This window comes from Pinus tabuliformis, chromosome 4_2 (assembly GCF_031772625.1).
Source record: "Pinus tabuliformis cultivar Carrire ecotype Pingquan chromosome 4_2, CPIR1, whole genome shotgun sequence".
NCBI lineage: Eukaryota > Viridiplantae > Streptophyta > Pinopsida > Pinales > Pinaceae > Pinus > Pinus tabuliformis.
The window spans coordinates 461882696-461888833 of record NC_142304.1 but is presented as its reverse complement, the minus strand read 5'-3'; the positions used below and the strand labels follow the sequence as shown (position 1 = coordinate 461888833).

Below are 6138 nucleotides of genomic sequence, written 5' to 3'. Positions count from 1 at the left end.
CCCAAGTAAAAAATGTTACAAACACTGCAATGGTTGATTTCATCACCTGAACAGTCCACGTGGCGTTGTGCGGTCACTGCTCTGGACTAGAAATCTGACAGCAATGTCCTTCTTGTTCCTCCTTCACAAGTCCCGAAAGAAGTTCCTTTCCTGGGACCCAAACGCACTTGGTGAATTATAAAGTTTTTGCCGACCAACACCTCTAAATCTGATCCGATGGGTATTATATTATGAGATATATATATATTTTTTAATAACCATTCTCTTATTTTGACTCCTTCCTCGTTTGAAGATCCTTCATCTTATTTTAATATAAGAAACAAAGCATCTAGTCTACTTTATGTAATTTTAATTTGACTGGTGTGAAAATGAACCAAGCATTGAGTAGTGTAGAAAATTCATATGCACCAGTAACTCTGATGTGTGATGAAGGTTAAAGTCAATAAAGCAGAGCCGCCGCCTCGAGTCCATGCGGTTTTCCGTATTTTAGGTGCAAGAGGGTCGATACCCGGAAAGGGATCGCATACTCAGAATGGGATGGTGGTAATGGTGAGAGGCGCGCGTACAGGCCCGAGCCCAGAGACGCCACAGCAATCTGGATAGGTAAGTATTGAATTTATATTGTCAATTTGTTTTATTTTTCCAGGAGAAATTGCGTAACTTGATAGAAACGAACACCGGACACTCCGATCATTAGAAAGGACATAAACTTTGAATTCAGAACATTATCAAGGACACATAAACTTTGAATTTACTAGTGAAAATTGGTGATTAATTCGTGGGCTTTTATTTGTTCATTCATATCTATTAATGTTAGATAGATCTTGCTGTTCACTAACATCGTGAGGGAGACATAAACTTTGAATTTACTAATGGAAATTCGTGATTGATTTGTGGGTTCTTATTCCTTCATTCATATCTATAAACATTGAATTTACTAATGCAAATTCGTGATTGATTTTTGGGTTTTTATTTGTTCATTCATATCTATTAATGTTAGCTGGATGGTGCTGTTCACTTACCTTGTCTGACATCATCTTTGAAAGCTCCTATTCCTTACATTCCTTCCACTGGCTCTGTCTCTCTCCTTTTGTCACACAGAAGCAACTCGTCGTCTTCCCTCCCTTTCCCATCAAGATTACCTTCTGTACTGCTTGGAGCTGTCATTTCACATCGAACTTATCATGTTCAATCTATGATCTACAGTATGTAGCAACAGCATAAACTATCAATGCCTGGATGCTTTGTGATATAACTGGCAGATCTAGAAATATTTTCTCTGGGGTTCCTCTCTCTTGCCTTATCAATTCCAAAACAAGCTGCGCAGTGAAACTCTGCCACAGCTTTGTTTGTTTCTCGATTGAGATAGAGATGACATAGAATTAGCAATGAAAGAACGGTATGTGTGGCCGACCGACAAATAATACCGACATAGATCAAACTTGATTTAGTATTTTGGGCATGTTATTTGTAGAAATCCGAATTGGGTTCATGAATTTGCTAGCTCGCTTCACTTGTCTATGTTTCTGACAGATGAAACAATTATGGTAAAATCTAGGAATATTCATAAATCCGGAAAATCACCGAACTTCTTTTGGTTGCAGATTCATGGGAAATCTCCACGGTTATTCAAGCTCTGATTTCGCCCTTCACTACTATCAGGGTTGAAGATCGGTATCAGCGACAAAATAATGAAATTTTCGTTGTGTTTGTAGTTTCCCATAATTGTATTGCGTATCCAATCAATTTGAAGATCAGGATGATGTGGTATTGCACAGTTGAATCTGAGAATATGGAAGTTGCCATCTGCTCACAAGATCAGATTATCATCGATGGCAATAATAATATGAAGTTTGACGCTATCCCCTCTGAGCTTTTATAACCTAAAACTTGTCTACCCTTTACGAAACCCATGTCATTAACTCATGCGAACTTTGCATCTGAAATTTCTTTCTACATGAGTCTAATAGCATATTAAACCCTTACTCTCATCGAAGTCCCTCATGTCTTTTCAAGAGCTTCGTTTTCCTTTCCGGGTAACATGAAAGTGTGGGCTTCTTGACCTTGTAAGACCTTTTCTTGACCTTGTAAGACCCACCCTCGAATCGCAAGAGCAGCGGCACGTTTCTACTACTCACCGTGTTCTATTCTAGCAATGCCAGCACTAGGAGTGGGGATGATGCCGCTTAGCTATCAATCAAACATTCCCTAACGAGTTTATCCCTCCTGAGCTATGTACACATCTCATTTTGAAGTCTGCCTTTAATAGAGTGTGCAGCAATATGTGAATCTTCCTAAATTCATATTTCTGTTCGGATAATTTAGTTATCCAGCCTTGCTATTTGCAAATGTGAAAACCCGAGGAGCACTGCAAATTCTGACTGGAGATGCATGGACTTTTCAATGGTTTTCTCAAAGGTTCTCTAATGTTGTTTCCTTAGTTCGATTTGAACAAAGATATTTTGTTGTAGTTTCGCGTATGTACTCAAGTTATGTCAATGTTGAATAATTTTTGCTGAAGTATTGGATAAATTACTATTTTTTATTCGCATCCGAATTACTGGTTTTCGATTCTGTTTTGTGGTTTGAACTTCCTTAATATTGTGGAGAAACTGGATTCATTTTTATATGAATATTGAATATTCCTGAGACATAGATATTGCAATATAAATCTGAAGGATTCATGAGATTACTTCAAGTATTAAGATATTTTTTTAATGACAGATGTTACCTTCAGGAAAATCTCAAAATGTTCCTTCATATCACTTCAGTATATTAATGCAAATGCATGAGCTTGTACAATGCTGCAAATGCATGGATTTGGTTGTTGAATGATATCTGATGGATGCAGGCAGATACATGATGGAAGCAGGCACGAGGAACAAAAAATGGAGAAATGTACATCTACAGTCAACCAACCAATGTCGATATGCAATGCTTGGAGGAATATATATATATATATATATATATATATATATTATTTAATGAAAGTTAGATTCATTTTACATTATTGAGATTTATTAATTTATGTAATTTATTATTATTATATTGTAATAATTATTAAATGTTAATTTTAAGTTTTTTTTGGTTGAGTTAAATGAGTATTATTATTATGGATTTAATTTTTTTTACTAGTTATATATTGAGTTTTGAGTTTTGATGAATATTGTTGTAATGATTTTTTTTTGGAGAAAAAAAAACTTTTTAATGTTTATAATTGTAAATTGGCATAATATTAATCTCACTCTTACTTTCACTTCGAGAAAAAAACAATTCCTCCAAAAAAAATAAAAATATAAATCACATATGTAATATATAAATAAAATATATATTTTCAAAAATAACCATTAACTTTAATTTTCAAACTATTTACTAAAAATTTAAATACAATAATTATATATATTAATCTTTCACAAATAAATATTTTAAATAATTTTGAAATTAAAAAAAATTAGTCGGAAGTGAGTGTGTTTTTAACCCACCTTTATGACTTCATGAATCCATATTAAGGGATCCTAATTCACAATTGAGATGTTTTTAAGCGTCATGTGCATTGAGATATTAATATTCATACATTGTAACCTTTATGACTTCATGAATCCATATTAAGAGATCCTAATTCACAATTGAGATGTTTTTAAGCGTCATGTGCATTGAGATATTAATATTCATACATTATAATATACATTTTCTGTGGCTTCAATATTTTTAAATAATAGTTTGCAATGTGTTAAGTTTTAATTTAGTGTTAGTTTTTATTTCTATTTATATAATTTATTTTACTTTTCTTTATAAATATTGATATTTGTTTGAATGAGTTATTGGTTTGTATGCTAATGTAGTGAGAAGAGGAACATGTGTCTTTTTCTAGGATTGATTTTGATGTCTTGTGTCTTTATATGTTTTTTTTGTCTTCATTCTAATTTATCCTAACCAATTTTCTAGTCTAATTTATATATATTTTTGTCTATTTATGCTAACCAATTTTCTAGTCTAATTTATATATATTTTTGTGTCTGAGTATGGAATTGTATGTACTCTTTTTTGTTGTTTTCGGTGTAATGAGTCAATCATTTTACTAATAATGTTTTGAGGTGAAAACAACTTAAATTTTTTGAACAAAGCTACCAATTTAATAAGAAGTGAAATCTCAAAAACAAAAGACCCTTCCAAAGCAAAAAGTGTCAATGTTGCAAAAATATTTTCTTTTCTTTTCTTTTCAAGTTAAAATTTTAGAAAAATACAAACTATATTAAAAACCAATTTTTTTGTGCAATAAAAATGAAAGAACACCTCAAACTGAAAAGTGTTGATGCAACTTGATGCTGCATCATCAATATTGTCAATATATTTTTGTTTTTATTATTATTTTTTACAATGGCATTAAAAACTAAAAAAATTGTGCATAAAAAAACATCTTCAAATAAAAAAATGTTTATGTTGCATAGCAATGGAAATAAAATTATCTATAATAACTCAAAGAATTCTTAAAATTCAAATAATTTTCAATGATAACATTAAATATAAAATATCACAATTCTAAGAAACCCAAAAATTCCATCAATTTTCAACTATGAAATTAAATTTGAAATATGAAAAACCCTAAAAAAAAACCTTAAAATTAGAGATTTTTGGCCATGGAATTGAAACAAAATCTTTAACTAAATATCCTAAAAAATAAATATCTAAATCAAAGAGTTATCTTACCAAAAATAAATTTTCAATTATTATTAAAAACATATTATTATTAAAAACATACCTCCTTCTTTAAACTCTTAGTGTAACACTCACAGTTACAATACTCATAAAAATTTGGAAAAAGTAATTTACTCCATGGCTAAATAAATCTTTAAGAATTACTCAACCTTTTACTTTAAAGCTACTTAAATTGTCACGCATATAAATTCGAAGTAAAACTAGATACATTTATTGTGGAAATATGAGTTGTATACATTACTAGGCATATAACTCCGTTCTATCCTTGGATACTTGAGCATGTTACAATGTAAACTTAAACTCCTAACTCATTTGATTCGACCGCCTCACATCCCCACCATCCATGTGTCTTCTTGATCCAACAGCTAAGATGATAGCGGGTTTTTTCATTGTGCTAACTACCTTCTCTCGCTCTGTGCTAAGTTTTTTGCTGTACAACAGGTAATTTACAGGCGCGAATTTTCTTTCTGGTACACTGCAATTTTAACCTATAGGACTCCTCTTACCCGTTCAGTCAGTTTTGGAGGAAGATGAGTTCTGGAAAAGTTTCACCGAGTTCCTTTCCCATTCTTCAGGGTATGGCTCACAGTCCGTAGGTTGTTGCCAAAGCTGCGAGCTAGACAAACGACCATGGCTCTCTCTCAGCCGCAGGTTATTGTTCCTTCTCTGGCATAACATTTTCTTGAACGAAGCTCTTCAGGTTTTCAAATTTACATTTTACTGTTTTTAAATTTAGGGAAAAACTAATTTCTTTTCCACTTCTTTGTTTGACAACGTCAGAGAGTCTGCATGGCTGTTCTCAGGTAAGTTCATCACTTCCAAACCCTGTACATTCTACTATTCACAAGCCCTTTGATTTGAGTTTTAACTTGACTCTATTTTCTGTTCACGGGTACACCCTATGCAGTTTCTTCATGTTGATTTCTCATGCCGTGCGGGTTTGATGCTCATATGCCTCCTTTCTTTTTTCTAGGTTCTTTCCTCCAGCTTGTTCTATGGAAATGAGGGGTGTTGTAGCTGAGGCTCAAATACATAGCTCTAACTGTTTTCGTATACCCTAGGGTCTGGTTGTTAGACTGAAAATTAAGAGGGTTTTTTCAATAATCTTCTCCCGAGTACTGTGCCTCTCGGCTACAATGTTATGAGAGGGTTTCTAGATACCTACGGCACAACCCTCGTTTTCTGTTTTGATACATAGTTAAAAATGTGGATTATATATATACCGGCTATAGTACGAAGCATATTTCCTGTGATTATTTTGATTTGGTTTAATGTTGTGAAACGGTCTTAACTGTTATGTGTTTTTTTTTTTTGCAACAGATAATGGTTACTTTAAATATGTTAATATGCTAATTGTTTACATGATTGCGCATAGTTGTTGAAATATAATTTAAAAGTACAGTATTTCTTTGCCCAACTCAA

At 32.6% G+C, this 6138-nt stretch overlaps 1 long non-coding RNA gene across 1 annotated transcript; it reads left to right on the top strand.

Moving 5' to 3' along the window:
* Positions 1–313: 313 nt before the first annotated feature.
* On the top strand, positions 314–5475 carry LOC149169962 (uncharacterized). The gene is made up of 4 exons (XR_016259822.1): positions 314–603; positions 1605–2418; positions 2852–2898; positions 5158–5475. It is a non-coding gene; the product is annotated as an uncharacterized LOC149169962 (long non-coding RNA).
* The last annotated feature ends 663 nt before the right edge of the window (positions 5476–6138 follow it).